Source organism: Dasypus novemcinctus, chromosome 28 (assembly GCF_030445035.2).
Source record: "Dasypus novemcinctus isolate mDasNov1 chromosome 28, mDasNov1.1.hap2, whole genome shotgun sequence".
Taxonomy (NCBI): domain Eukaryota; kingdom Metazoa; phylum Chordata; class Mammalia; order Cingulata; family Dasypodidae; genus Dasypus; species Dasypus novemcinctus.
Window position 1 is genome coordinate 14,244,983 of NC_080700.1, and position 7,235 is coordinate 14,252,217.

The 7,235-nt window shown below is 45.5% G+C and overlaps 1 pseudogene; it reads left to right on the forward strand.

Annotated features, from left to right (window-relative positions):
* Positions 1–756: 756 nt before the first annotated feature.
* On the forward strand, positions 757–1,375 carry LOC131276391 (ran-specific GTPase-activating protein pseudogene; annotated as a pseudogene).
* Positions 1,376–7,235: the final 5,860 nt, after the last annotated feature.

The window sequence follows — 7,235 nt, forward strand, 5'->3', positions numbered from 1 at the left end:
CAGAATGCCAGATCCATCTTCCTCCAGTTAAAATAAATTAAGAGTTTTACACCTTATTAGGCAATGACTACAGCCCATGGCCAGCAGGAAGCAGTTACAGAAAAGAGATCATCTCCCTTCAGCACCCCTTTTAAATTAAAGGTGTAAACTCTTCAAGGGTAAAATAAAATTAATAGATGGATCTGGAACCTGACTGGAAATCCACGTGAGCACCAGTGGCCACAGGATGACTGCAGGAGGCACCTGCCCCAGGATTCTGCTGTCCAGAATGAAAACTTCTAAACTTTTAAAAACAGTCCTGGATGCTACCCTAAAGATTGATAATCAATCAAAACAACAAACAGCCATCCACCTCATAGCTCCAACAATAATTATGCCAAAGCTTAGCAAGTTAAACTTTGGCTAAGGGGGGAAATGATGTGGGCTATGGGTGGCAGGCTCTTTGTCTCTTTAGAGATAACCTAAACTATCCGTGACTTGTGGGTGTGGGATGATAAAAGGTTGCAGTCCTGTCCTTGGTGAGCAGGAAACAGTTTAACAATGCAAGGTCTATAAACTTTAAGTATTCAGGGGAAATGCAAACCAAATATGTTAAAAGCTTATCTAGAATGTCTGCTAGCAAAGGTATTTTCCCAGATTTGCAGGCAGGAAGGAGGTGCCTGCACCAGACTCTGAGGAAGGAGATGTAACCAACCACCTAGAGGCCCCAGAGCCAGGTAATGTCTGAACCAGCCAAGCTGCTACCACTGTGCACCCATGGCACCCACCAAGGACTCTCAAGAGGACTAGGACACTTCCACTAAGAATATAGATAAGTCCAACCACAACCCCCCATTTGAGCTGATTGTCTATCTTCCTGAACAAGAAATCAAAGCACTGGAGGAAGATGAAGAAGAACTTTTTAAAATGTGGGCAAAGTTTTTCTGATTTGCTTCAGAAAGTGACCTCCCTAAGTGGAAGGAGCATGACATGGTGATGTCAAGTTCCTGAAGCACAAGAAGGGGACCATCCACTTTCTCATGCACAGAGACAAGATGCTGAAGGTCTGCACCAACCACAACATCACACCGCTGAAGCCAAACATGGACAGTGAGCAGGCCTGGGTCTGAAATGCTCATGCTGACTTTGCGAATGAGTGCCCCAAGCCTGAGCTGCTGGCCATCTGGTTCCTCAGTGATAAAAATGCACAGAAATTCAAAAAGAAATTTGAGTAATGCAGGAAAGAGACTGAGGAGTGAGAAAAGAGAGACCAGGGCAAAAATGATAATGCCAAAAAGCATTATCTGAGAAGCTGGAAGCTCCTTTGGTAAAGGAGGAGATCCAGGAGGCCCCTGGCAACAAGGAGTCTGAAAAGAGGAGACCAAGGAAAAAATAAAAAAGCCCCATTGCCCCAAAGGCTGTTAGCTAGAGGAATTAATCTCTAATCACCTAATGGCCTTTTGATGGCTGGTTTAACTGGAAAACTCTAATATTGAAACTTAGCCTTGTATTATTGATTGCCTCAGTGTTACCTCCTGAGAATCTCCTTGTGCTAAAATATGGCAATTCTCTAAGCTGAACTCTGCATATAAAGGCACGAGTTTCCATCCCAGCATGCAACATGACTCCTGGGGATGAATCTCCCTAGCCCCAAGGGATCACTACCAAACAAAACTTACAATGCAGCTGGAGAAAGACCTTGAACAAAAGGTGGAAAAGGTAATGACAAATGAGTTTATATGGCTAAGAGACTTCAAAATGAGTCAGGTGGTCATTTCAGGGGTAAGACTTATGCACATCTCAGCATGACTGCATTGACTGCAAAAGAAAATAATACTGCAAATAAATGGGGCTCCTGAGGTCTCTGGAGATATCCAGACATCAGGGCCAATAGCTCAGGAGTTTGGTGACTTGCCAGTGGGCCCTTCTTTGGAATTTATGTTTCCCAGTATGACAGAGTTGGACTCAGTTAAGGTTTCCCTACACAGGGCCCTTCTGCCCCTTCTGTTTGGAACTACAATTAGTACTAGAGGTGATAGGTGACCATCCAGTACACTTAAATCGTTGGGCTGTCCATGTGCCAGCTGAGTCCGGAGTCTCAATGAAGTTGCAAAACCTACTTTCCAGTTCATTGGACTCATCCAGGACAACAAATAAGGAGGTGATGATGGAGAATGACCACCCTGAGGAACCAAGATGTCTACAACTGCAAGCAAGATAGTTCCATATGTCTGCCCCAGGGGATCAAATCCCACTCTCAGTTAGAGGTGGAGTGAGCATCACCACCCCAGAATCCTCAAGATTGAGAAATGAACTATAAACTAAAGTAGATTTACTGGTATTCTTCTATAGACTTGTGATTCTAGCTGTGGAAGAACTTATTCATGTGGAGGCGGCAGGGAGAGGGAAAAACATGCGTAATATGGAGGCATTTTTTGGGACTCGTGAATTGTCCTGAATGACATGGCAATGACTGAAATAGGCCATTGTACATCTCAACATAATCTAAAAAAAATTGTGTGGAAGAGAATGCAAACTAAAATGTAAACTATAATCCATGCTTAGTGACAATGCCCCAAAATGTGTTCATCAATGGGATGAATCTATCACACTAATGAAGAATGTTGTTAAAGTGGGAAAATGAGGGAGGTATATGGAGCAGGGCATATGGGGATCCCCTACATTTTTTAATGTAACATTTATGTAATCTAAGTATCTTTTAAAAAATAAAAAAATAAAAAAACAACAGAACAAAACAAAACAAAAAATCATTAAACACTAACCTGCCCCAGTTCACAAAGAGGATGCCAGTCTTCCCTGTGTTCCAGAGGGCTCCATCTACCACCTGGACACCTCCAAGTCATGAGAACAACTGGCTGGCCATTCTCTGCCTTTAATCTAAACCCATTTTGTGGTGCATTACTTTTCACCCATTTCTGCCTTCTCCCAGTATCTAGATTTTGAAGGGATTATTTGTTCATGTGTAGTCATGTAGTGAAGCATAGTATATATGGAAATATACAAATAATTGTGTATAATTTGATGAATTTTCAGGAACTGAACACAGCCCTGATAAAGAAGCAGACCCTGCCAGAACCCCAGAAACACCCAATGCTCCCTCCACCCACTGCTGCTGCAGGCTCTGGCCACAATCTCCATCACCAACTTCCAGAGAATAATTTTGCCTTTTTTTATCTTCATAAAAATGGAATCATAAAGTGTGTGCCCTTTTGTGTCTTTTGTTTACTCTACATTGTGTTTGCAAAAGAGTAACTGTTACCCAATAATGTAAGTGACAATATATTAGAAAGACTAACTAGTAACAGCTACTAAATGAGAGAGCAGCGTTTGCACCCAGTGTGGTTCTGAACCCTAAACCTCTGTGCTATACTGTCTCTTCTCAGTACAGAAATTCCAAGGGTTGTGGAGATTAAACATAGCAAAAATGTGCAAAGTACTTCATATTTAATCCCCACAACAGCCCTACATGTCTCCAAATACTGCATCAAGAAGAGTGAGTAGCATGTGCTATCTCTGTCACTTGGGGCCAAGACAGCAGCCTGACAGTTAATATCCAGAGTGGCAACTGGGGCTGGGAACCCGTGTTGCTCTCAGCAAACACGGGAGTCCTTGGTGCTGTCTAGGGTGCTGATGGATGTCTTGGTCATTTTCTCTCTCTCCTCTTGACCGGGGTTTACACACTTCTGCTTTCCTTTGATCATTAAAATTGGAATTTCAAGCTAATGTTTTCAACATAAACAGAAATTCTGGAAATGCTTCTTTCAGTGAATCATTCAGATTGATCCTCCACCTGAGAAAACTAGAAGAGCTGAATAAGAACAACCAAACCTTATCTGTTTGAAGGCACTGACAACTGGCAAGACAGTGAGTACAAGAGTACAAGAGATCCAAGACACAGTGAAGTCCAGTTTTTATCTCAAAGTTACCTGCTCTTTCTGGTGGAAGTAACTGAAAAACTGAACATTGCATTGGGGAATTATTTGAAGGAATGATTGAAGATTAATCTGATGCTACCCTCCTCTAGAAAGACTGTTTTCACTTCTCACAGGCATATGATATTAGTTTCCTAGAGCAATGTGAACCAAAATTCAAAACCTGCACTTTTATCTTCCAGTTTTATGATTCAAAGTCATCCTGGTCAAAAGGAGGGCTGCTCTTCTGGTTCATGCTTGTTTCAAGAGTGCAGCCCTTTGGCCTTCCACCTCAGGCATGGCATGTGCCTTCAGCATCACTATTTTGGCAGGCTCTAGAGGATGATGGTGACCTCTCCCACTGAGAGGTCTCTTCTCATGATATAGCCTGTGCATAAATTCAAAATTGTTTCCAAGAGTACCTAGTCCCCAAGATGGCTAAATAAGTAATATAGGCCCTATAGTCTCTGAATGTTCAAAAAGGATGTAAGACAAATGTATTTAGGGTTGCCTCCAGATGAGATGTGAGGGATATGCTAATTCAAGCTCACCTGAGATGTGAGCGATATGCTAAAGCTCACTTGAGATGTGAGGGATATGCTAAAGCTCACTTGAGATGTGAGGGATATGCTAAAGCTCACTTGAGATGTGAGGGATATGCTAAAGCTCACCAGAGATGTGAGCGATATGCTAATCCAAGGTCACCAGAGATGTGAGGGATATGTTAATTCAAGCTCACCTAAAATATGGGGGTACTATAAAAAACTTATCTGGTACTCAAACAAACACTTAACTAACAAGGAAAGTCATTTTCTTTCACAAAGGCACCATTTAACTCCCTACCCTTATATCTTTTCTGTATAAAAGGGAACCCAAAATTCTATTTGGGGCTCGGTTTTTATTAGGACAAGAGTCCACCGAGCCCGGCTGGTCAAAATAAACCAACTTTCTTCTTGGTACTCTCATGTCATGGCCTTCGATACCGCGCACACCCGATTTCTCTACAACATTTTTGGCGACTGTGGTGGGACGCGCTGAGAAGGTCAGAGGCAGCAACAGTTGTTTGCCCCTACCGGACGTCTCCGGGGAGGCCGGGAGGGCCCGGGCGAAACCCAGCCCTGGGCGCCCCTGGACACCCCATTTGAGTCCAGAAAGAGGTTGCGGTCTTCACTGGAGCCCTTCTGAGGAGCCGGAGACACCGGAAGGTTTGAGAGACCCTGAGAATGAAGCAAGGAGCTCCACACGTCGGATTGGTAAGACCCCCGGGGGCATAGTGCAGGGAAACCTAATTCTAAAATTAGGAGGGAGTCTGATCAACTCTCAAAGAGGAGGCCCTAGTACTCCTGAGAATACGGGAGGAAGCCGTCCCCTCTCCAGGTCCGAGGAAAGGAAAGGGGGGTGGTTGTGTGCGCATGCTTGTGGCTACTGAGTGAGACGCAGAAAATCACTTCTGTGGCGCGAGTGCGGAGTCCCGATCTGTGGTTCCGTAGTGACCTCATACGATCAAGGGCGGTCTGGGGTGTCCCTGCAAAGGGACCCTCTTCCACATTGGGGGCTTATACCGATCTGCTAAGGTTAAGAGGCACCTGAAAGCTCCCACGAGGGACACAGCCGGAGACAGACGAAGCGAAAGGCTTGAGTGACTGTTGTACACCATCAGCACAGGGTGGAAATGGGAAACACACACAGTAAAACCCCATTAGGTTGTATGCTGGAAAACTTCCCCCATGCATTCCAGGGAGATATGTACGGCATAAGGTTTCAGCCAGGAAAGCTTAGGATGCTTTGTGAGTTAGAATGGCTAACTTTCGGCATGGGCTGGCCCCAGGAGGGCACTTTGGATCCTGGGATCATCCATAAAGTCCACGATGCAGTGACTGGAAATCCGGGGCGTCCAGACCAATTCCCCTACATTGATGCTTGGGAAAACGCTGTGAGCCAAAACCCACCTTGGTTAAGGAAGTGCGTGACTAAGGAAGCTAGAATTTGCTTAATGCAGAAACCGAGGAGTGCCGTCCCAGGAACCAAACCAAACAATCACCGTGCAAAGGGCACAGAGAAAGTGCGTCCCAAGTCCAGTGCTAATCCGCCCATTTTGGAAGGGCCAGATGAAACTGAATTTCCACCGCCTTATGCGATGACTCCTGCCCCGGCGATACTAAGGAATGAAAATGAGCTAGTCTCCCTAAGCAGTGTTCCGTTGTCATCATCCACACAGGGAAGTGTGATGTCCACACCATCCCCGCTGCTGCTTTTATCACCACCCCCGCCTCTGCTTTTGTCACCATCAGAGAGGGCACCTATACTATCCCCACAGTTGCCTTTATTGCCATCTGCACCTGAGAGCCCTATGCCATCCCCACAGCAGCTTTTACCATCTCCGCAGTGGACTTTGGCACCTTCTGCAGGGAAAAATGCAGACCAGCTGCTTTTACAGCTGATTGCCCCTGGCAACGCCTCTGCAGCACTGTGGGTCAGTCAGGGAGGAGACGCTAAGACATTGCAGCTCAAACCACAGGGAGCCCCAGGGGCAGAGGGAGCAATGGAAAAGGCTGCTTTCCAGTTGCCACTCTGAAACCCGGGCCCCAATCTTTTATGATGCAGATGTCCAGGTTCAGGGGAGAAGCCGGACATTCATCTCTCAGCCCTTTACAACAACAGATCTCTTTAACTGGAAAAGCCACACCCCACCATTCTCAGAGAAGCCTCAGGCCATGACAGACCTTTTCCAGTCCATCATACAGACCCACAGACCCACCTGGGTTGATTGTAAACAACTTATAATGACTTTATTGAACTTTGAGGTGAGAGAGCACCCGCCTGAGGGAACTTTGGACAGTGATCAATACGCCCGCTTGCAGTTCCCAGAGGAGGACCCCCTGTGGGATCTGAATAGCGCTGTCAGGCTCAACCAGCTAGAGACATTCCATAGGGCGTTAGTTGAAGGATTCAAGGCGGGGAGCTGCAAGGCAGTGAATATGGCAAAGACCAGTCAAATTCTACAGGCCCTGAATGAGAGTCCTGCTCAATTCTATGAGAGACTGTGTGAGGCCTTCCGTGTATACGCGCCCTTTAACCCAGACGCTCCTGAGAGCCAAACAATGGTAAATGCAGCATTTGTTGCCCAGTCACAGGCTGACATCTGGAGAAAGCTGCAGAAATTAGATGGGTTTGCTGGAATGAATATCTCTCAGCTCATGGAAGTAGCTACTAAGGTCTATGTCAACCGTGATGAAGAAACAAAAAGGGAGGAAATTAGGAAGATGAGGAAAAAGGCAGATTTTCTGGTGGCAGCCATAGTGGAAAAGTCCATTCCTGTGACAA